Raw genomic sequence first — 8407 nt, 5'->3', positions numbered from 1 at the left:
GGTGAAATTGGAAAGGTGCCTCGCTGTCCTTGTTGTAGGATTTCGATAGAGTCCACAGAGCAATAATAATGTACTGCATCATTGAGTCTCCTCTGACTCCCAGCAACCCTATAGGAGAGAGATAGAGAGTATAAATCTTTACAGAAGCAGACAGCTCATTGAAACTGCCTACCCTTTTGCCTGGCTATTAAAAGATATAGCATATGGGGTCTTAAAGGATTGAAGATAAACAAGTGGCCATCTAGTAGAGAAGCAACAAAGTCCACATGGCAGAACTCACCAGCCTGTGTGATCACAAGGTATCAATGGGACCAGGTATTAGGCATCAGAAGACCCAAACAAACAATCATATTAATGTGAACAAGGGGGATCGGAATGCAGACCTAAAGCTCATCTATAGACAATTGGACATTCCCTCACAGAAGGGTCACAAGAAAGGGATGAGCCAGCCAGGGTGCACTATAGCACTAACGAAACACACAACATTCCTCTAGTTCTTTAATGCCCCCCCCCCCACTCCCCTGCTATCATGACCCCAGTTCTACCGTACAAATCTGGCTAGACTAGAACATGTGCACTGGTACAGATAAGACAGTTGTTCTCAACCTTCCTAACGCTGTGACCCTTTAATACAGTTCCTCATGCTGTGGTGAGCCCCCAACCATAAAATTATTTTTGTCGCTACTTCATAATTTTACTACTGTTATGAATTGGGCAACCTCTGTGAGAGAGTTGTTCAACCCCCAAAGGGGTCATGACCCACGGGTTGAGAACCACTGAGATAAGAGCGCTTGACACACAGAATCCAAAATATATAAGTCCCTCAGGAACAATAATGGGAGTGGTGATATCATGAGGGTAAGTGGAAGGTGCAGGGAGAAACAGGGAAATGATCGCAGTGATCAACATATTACCCCCCACCCCAGGGTGATGAACAACAGAAACATGGGTGAAGGGGGAAAACGGATGGTGTAAGACATGAAAATAATAATAATTTACAATTTATCAAGGGTTCATGAGGGTAGGAGGGCAGGGGGTGGAGGGAAAAATGAGGAGCTGATACCAAGGTCTCAAGTCAAAAGAAAATGTTTTGAAAAGGATGATAGGAACATATGTACGAATGTGCTTGACACAATGGATGTATGGATTGTTACTAAAGCAAAAACAGACACTGCCTACCTTTTAATTAGCAGCCCAACACTTAAGCCACTAGATTATGAGGGCTCCTCGCCATGTACTGTTGTTGTTAGTTGCTATTGAGTTGGCTCCAACTCAAGCAACCCTAGGAGAACACGAGGAAGCGCAGCCTGGTCCTGCACCGTCTTCACAACTGCTGAGCTGATTATTGCGGCCGCTGTCTCAATACTTCTTATTTTGAACTTGCCTCCTTTTTGCTGACTTTCTGTTTTACCAAACACGATGTCGATTTCCAGATTCCAGTCTCTCCTCATCACATATACAAAGTATGCGAGCAATCGAAACGATGTACAAATGCGCTTTACACAATTGATGTGTGTATGGATAGTGATAACAGTTGTATGAGCCCCTAATAAAATGTTAAAAAAGAAAAAATAAATAAATAAATATAAAAACTTCAGACACTGCCATCTATTGAGTTGATTCCGATTCATAGTGATGCAGACCAAAAAAACCTCTGTGCATTTCAGGGACTGTAACTCTTTAGTGGAATAGAAAGCCTCAACCTCTTTCAGATGAGCGGCTGCTGAATTCAAACTGTTGACCTTGCAGTTAGCAGCCTAACCTGTAAACGGCTCCACCATCAGAGCAATATAGTTGTGTCAAATCCCAGGTGTTTATTAGGCCGGCCAGGGAAAACCTGCCTATAGGGCTGGAGATATTTTTAAGAAGTGATATATTTAAAGCTCTAAGGACTGATTGTGATTACCTAGAAGTGTAGTTTAAATAATATATTAACAAACATCTATGGACACAAATTAGAGCATGACCCACTATTTGTTTGGGGAAACTAAAGACAACTAGAGACTATAGTGTACTATGAATAGATTTTTATGGAGACATTTTATTTTATTCCACCTGCCAAGATAAAGAGCAAAGCAGAGAGCTTGCCAGCTCACCAAATGTTACCAAGGCCTGAATGCTTCAGCCTCGATGTAATTATATCCTCTTTATTTATTGATCGACACCATATGCCTATCATGTCAGAGAGCAGAGAATGCCAAGGAGACATTTATTCAACCCTGCTACTAAGCTTTGCTCATGACCTTCCACTTTGTTCCTCTCGCTTGGGCTTCAATTGTGAGGACCACTAACTGGCGGGCATTACGACCAGGTATTCCACTCAAGAGGTATGTCTTTCAGAGCGGAGCCCTTGGTGGTGTCATTAATATGCAACTGACGTCTCTCAGTGATTTGCCCTGATGCAAAGGCGCCGTGTATCCAGTCATTCAAAAATAAGTAAATGTCAACAATAAGAGGCATTTACAACCATTTCAGACATGAGTTCCTTTGAAACGCTATACTCTTCCTAATTATAATTTACACAGAATACATTTAAATTTGATTTTCATCTCTTAAGCCTACCTAAGCTAGAAAGGAGGGAGTCTGGTATGATGACAGATGGTAGGGTGATACTCCCGTGGGATTAAAAGATATTGTGGTGCCTCCAATTAAGAAGAGCACTGCTTTGGGTAGATAAGCATGGGAATGCCTGGAAGGATGATGATGAGAAGAAAAACAACAACAACAATAAGTAATAACTATGTGCCGCATGCTCCAGGTACTCCATGTTAATCGAGTCTTTGAGTCCTCACCACATTCATATTGAAGAAACTCAAAGTCACTGTCATTGAGTTTATTCCAACTCACAGGGTGTCTGTGACGAACAATCATTTGGATAGGTGTTATTAGCCCTCTCATTTTATAGATGAGAAAGCTGAGGCTTAACGAGGAAAAATAACTTGCAAATGTTTACACAGCGAATGAGTGGCAGAGCTGAGCTCTTTATCCATAGACAGTAGATTCGAATAGGATTTGTAACTTCCACATGATGCTAAAAAGTTATTGACATTCAGTCAATTGAGACTTACAGTGGTCCTATAGGACAGAGGAGGAGAAAGATGAGGCTTCTTAATTCTATAAAAAATTACAATGCTATTGGGAACTCACAGAATCAGTTCTATCAAGTCATTATGAGTTGGAATCCATTCGATAACAGTGGGGTTTTGCTTTATTTTTTAATAGGATAAAGGAGAACTGGCCCTATTGGATTTTCCAGGCTATCAATCTTTTTAGAAAGAGTTAACTGCATCTTTCTCTGTAGGTCCAGAAATGGAGAAGAAAGCCAAAGCTGGAGGTATAATAAAGACTGAGAAATCCTCCCAGGAGATACCATACCCCCAAAGCAGGCCCTCAGCACTGCGCAGGGGCTTAAAGTCAAATTAGGACAGAAGAGTGAGAGGGGCCAGTCCTCCTCTCTCCTTATATGATCTTGGACCTATGCAAGGGGCAATTTTGGATAGTCATCAAAGAAAGAATGTATTGAAAGATAGGCTATTATGAAAGAAAAAGTGGATCCTCATTAAGAGAGAATCCTGATTAAAACTGGAAATAGCAAAGGTTTCCCTTAGAACTCAAAGAGAACCAGAAAACTCGTTTAAAATCCCAAGGAGCAAAACAAAAGAAAGATGCTCATCCTGCTGATACAGCCGTGGTAAAATGTATTTGTAAATGTCCGAGAAAATTTAAATATGGGAGATCATTATTCTAAACGGGCTATGTTCAGATACAAAGTCTACATCTTTTATTTTCTGTACCAAATCAAACTCACAGCCATCAGTTGGCTCCAACTCATCACGACCCTGTAGGGCAGGATAGAACTGCCTCTGTGAATTTCCAAGGCTGTAACCCTTTACAGGAATTGAAAACCATCTGCACCCTGCACTGTCCTCGTGGTCCCTGCTATGCTTCAACCCATGTTGCGGCCACTGTGTCAATCCATCTTGTTAAGGGTCCTCCTTTTCACCGACCCTCTACCAAGCACAATTTCCTGTTCTGGGGAAATCCTCCCTCCTGATAACATGTCTAAGATGTGTGAGACGGAGGCTTATCATCCGAGCTCCTAAGGAGCACTCTGGTTGTCCTTCTTACAAGGCAGAATACAGATGTCACCATCGCCTAAGAGGCTTTGCTCTCCACGAGTGGGAACAATAGAAAAAAATACAAGATGGGGAAGGAAAAAGAGTGTGTCACATTGTATAGTAATGACTGTGACAAGCACCAAGATTTTATTATGCTTCTCTGAGAGCATCATCTTTACTATAGCTTATGCTATAATTGCTTACCTTTCCAGGTACCTCTCTATTACCAAATATTACTAAGAGGTTAATTAGAATAATGATTAAAAATTAGTCACAGATCTTCTGAAAATTAAACAATAGTTTCAATTAGGTAGTAAAGTATATCTGCCTTGAGCATTATTTTATTTTTTAAATACCATCCTCTATGGAAGCAAACTGGCAAGTGATACTCAAAAATTAGTTAAGAACCTTAGTTTATGTTCATGGGGGAAGAACAATTCAGAAAATGAGGGTGAGGATGGTTGTACAATTTAAATAATATAATCAATGTCACTGGCACGTGCATGTAGAAACTTGAATTGGCAGGTGCTTTTGCTGTGTATGTTATCATCGTTCCCAACAAAATTATTTTAAATACTATTCACTGGATGTAGCTGTCTATTGTTTATAAGCATCGTGTTAAAATGCAAGATTATGCAAAGAGGCATACAAATAACAAGTGGACATATGAATATATTTTTTTAAAAGCAAATCACATATGTGAATTACCACAATGATGATGACGTATAAGTCGACTTCCACGTCGAGGGCCCAACCTTATTACTAGCAATTACTGGTCACCACTCCTGCAGAGGTAGCTGCTGCTCTTAACTTCTAACACCACAGATTTGTTTTACCCATTAATTTTTTTTTAAATAGAACCATACAGTATGTATTTTGGGGGGACCTGAATTACATAGCCAAGGATTCATTGATGAAACCCATCCTGTTGTTCATGTTTCAATAGTTCACGGTAGTAGTGTTTGCTGTTCTATTTGATATTTTATTATTTAACTGATATTTTATTATTTAACTGTAATGTATAACAAGTGATTTGTCCATTCTACCATTGATGAACTCACCTAGTGTTTGATGATTAAATACAGAGCTGCTGTGTATATTCATGTATGTTGCTTTCAAAAAGTTATATTACGGTTAAATATATATAATTGGACCTCCATACCCACTGGTTCTGTATCCATTAATTCAACCAAGCATGAATTGAAAATATCCAAGGTGTTTGGGTAAGAGCAATTAAATGGTCAAAGCCACAATCCGTCAAATACTAAGAGGGAGGACAAAGTGTTATTTACAGAGCCTTTGTGTTTAGACTTTGTAAGTAATCTAGAGATGATTTCAAGTATATGGGAGAGTGTATGCAGGTTTTATGCAAATACTCTGCCATTTAATATATCAGTATCCTCTAATTTGGGGGAACCATAGAGGGTCCTGGAACTAATCTCCTGCAGACACAAAAGCATGACTGTATTAGAAAGCATTTCCCATTTTCCCATTTTAAAGTTACAAATTAATGATATTAATTACATTCACCATATTGTGCAACCATTATTTATGTCCAAATGATTTTCATCATCCTATACAGAAATTCTGTATCCTTGAGGAATAACTTGCCACTTTGCATGTCTCCTCACCTCCTGGTAACTAATAATAAATGTTTATTACTGTGAATTTGGCTATTTTTGATATTTCATAAGAGTGAAGGTGGCATAAAGGTTATATTTTAGGCTGCTAACAGCAAGGTCAGCAGTTTGAAACCCAGACAAGGCTTCACATTTTCTGAATCAAAGTCTCAGAAGCCAACAGAAGAAAGAGAAAAGGGGAGGGAAGGGGGAAGGAATGGATAGAGGGTGAGAGAGTCAGTGATTTTGTGTAAGTGGGCACATACAATGTTTATTCTTGTGCTTCTGAGGTACATTTCTCAGTGATTGTAGCATGTACCAAAACTTCATTTTTTTAATAGTGAAATTGTACAGACATTCCACATTTGTTTATCCATTCACTCATTGATGGACATTTAGGTTCATTCTAACTTGTGGATGTTGTGAACGATGCTTCCCTGAACACTGATATATAAGTATCTGTTGTATTGATATATAACTATCTGAATCCCTGCTTTGAATATTTTGGGGTTATATCAAAGATGGAACTGCTGGGCCGTATGGCTATTTTCCAACATTTGTCTGTCAGTTTGCTGTACTGTATTGTGGCTTACATGTTTCTGTGATGCTAGAAGCTATGTCAAAACCAGCAGGGTCCCTGTATGATAGATGTCAATAATTCATATATTGTGATTTATAATCAGCCTAAATTTGTATAATCTCCTCTTATCAACTGTGTTTTAAATTCTTTACCATTGGCTAAATTAATGACACTACCAACAGAATGACCTTATGCACCAGGGAGATGATTGATAATGCTCTCTAACATAAAATGACAATGATGCCTGTAAGGTGAACGAGAGGCATATATAAACCACAGATATATGAATGGATTTTTGATTCCTACTTAATTCTAGCTTCAATATAAGTTCTTATATTAGTTCTTATATAAGTTCAATATTAATTCTTATGACATGATCCTGCTTGATACATACTCTCATGAAGAGATCAGTGAAGATATGGGTGTTACAACAAAATGTGGTGAAGAAACTTGATGGTGCCCAGTATGAGAAAGAATTACATCTGCTGTCTTAAAGGCTTATCTTCAAACAAGCAGCCATTTCAGTGAGGCATCAACAAAGGCCACATGGAAGAAGCACACTAGTCTGTGTGACCCAAGGATCATAAATAATGTAATCCAAATCTGTAGGAGGGAATGACATCACAGCTTAAATTGTGAACACCTGGTTTGTAGAGGGCTATGGATGACAAGGGAAGCCCAAAAACCACTTGCAGGATCTACACAGACATTAAGCCTCCTGTGAATTCCTTCTGACCATAGTTGAGGGACTGGAATAGTCTGGTCATCAGACAAAGGGCATTATAGATATGTGTAGTACGAGGTGGGGGGCCAGCCCCCCACTGCTAGTCTCGGGTTCAGTAAGCACAATTGTATGGTTGAGATATATAAGTATTATATTAAAGTCATTGAGAGCATGAGAGATAAAAGAGATATTACAATAATGCAGTCAGACACATTACATTGTAGCATTGCTCACCTCAGCCCTGCTTGCTGGTCCACGTGGAGAGAGAGAGAGAATCTTTAATGCTAACCAAAGTTTTTATATTCTCTGGGAACATGCAAGCCCCCTAATTACAGGGGAAGACATACGTCATAGGAAGGGGTTGTGTTATAGGTAATACAATAATGGGAGGGTGTGATCTAGGGGTATCCACATAATAGGAAGAGGAGGGATTGGAGGAATACATGTGGCAAGATGGGTGGGTCCTATATACAGGATGGCAGCTTAATTTTGGATGTCACAGAGCCTGTTTGACTTGTTCCCTGGCTCAACTGATAGAGACCATTATTGGTAGTGTGTGAACTCCACCTACAAGAACTAAGCCAATGGTTGCAAGCTTCAGGGAGAAATAATCCATTGTCCCCAGCAGCAGGAAGCAGGCCCACCCTTGTGGTGTGGGGAGACAGCAGCAGTCTGCCTCTAAGGAGGATGTCTAAGCATATTACCTCCCCCCACAGATATGATTATGGTAGATTAAAATGTAACATCTGATTTGAATGATTAAAATGTAACATCAGATTTGAACCCATTTTTAACAAATCTAAAATTGTTTGCAGTTAAAAAACAAGTGAGGATGAAGCCTCTGGTGAAACCAATCTGAACATAGACCAGGGGTGTGAATAGCCTTGCTGTCATACAGAGGGCATTGGAAAGGGGCCAAAAGGGAGATAAAATAATACCCATTTTAAAGTTGCTCTAGTTTTTAATATGTTCTGTTTTTTTTTTAACTAAGGTTTTTCTCTATTGTGTTGTTAGCCTTTTTTGACTCTTTGTTTTGATTTTGCATGTTTTTTGTTTTTGTTTTTGTATAGAAACCCCAGATGGGTGAATCTGTAGAGATGGCAAGTGGATGAATGATTCCTTGGGGTGTGGCAGGAGAGGTTAGGGGAAATGGAGAGCTAATAACAAGGAGTACAAGAAAAAGTGTTCTAAAATTGATTGTGAAAATGATTGCACAATTCTTTTATTAATTATTATTTTTTATTCATTTTATCGGGGGATCTTACAGCTCTTATCACAATCCATCCATCCATCCATTGTGTCAACAACCTTTGAGCATATGTTTTCATCATTTTGAAAACATTTTCTTTCTACTGAGCCCTTGGTA

The sequence above is a fragment of the Echinops telfairi genome, unplaced genomic scaffold (genome assembly GCF_000313985.2).
Source record: "Echinops telfairi isolate 266 unplaced genomic scaffold, ASM31398v2 ScPeMD7_7439;HRSCAF=8477, whole genome shotgun sequence".
Taxonomy (NCBI): domain Eukaryota; kingdom Metazoa; phylum Chordata; class Mammalia; order Afrosoricida; family Tenrecidae; genus Echinops; species Echinops telfairi.
The sequence above is the reverse complement of the archived record's forward strand: the minus strand, read 5'-3'. Positions refer to the sequence as shown.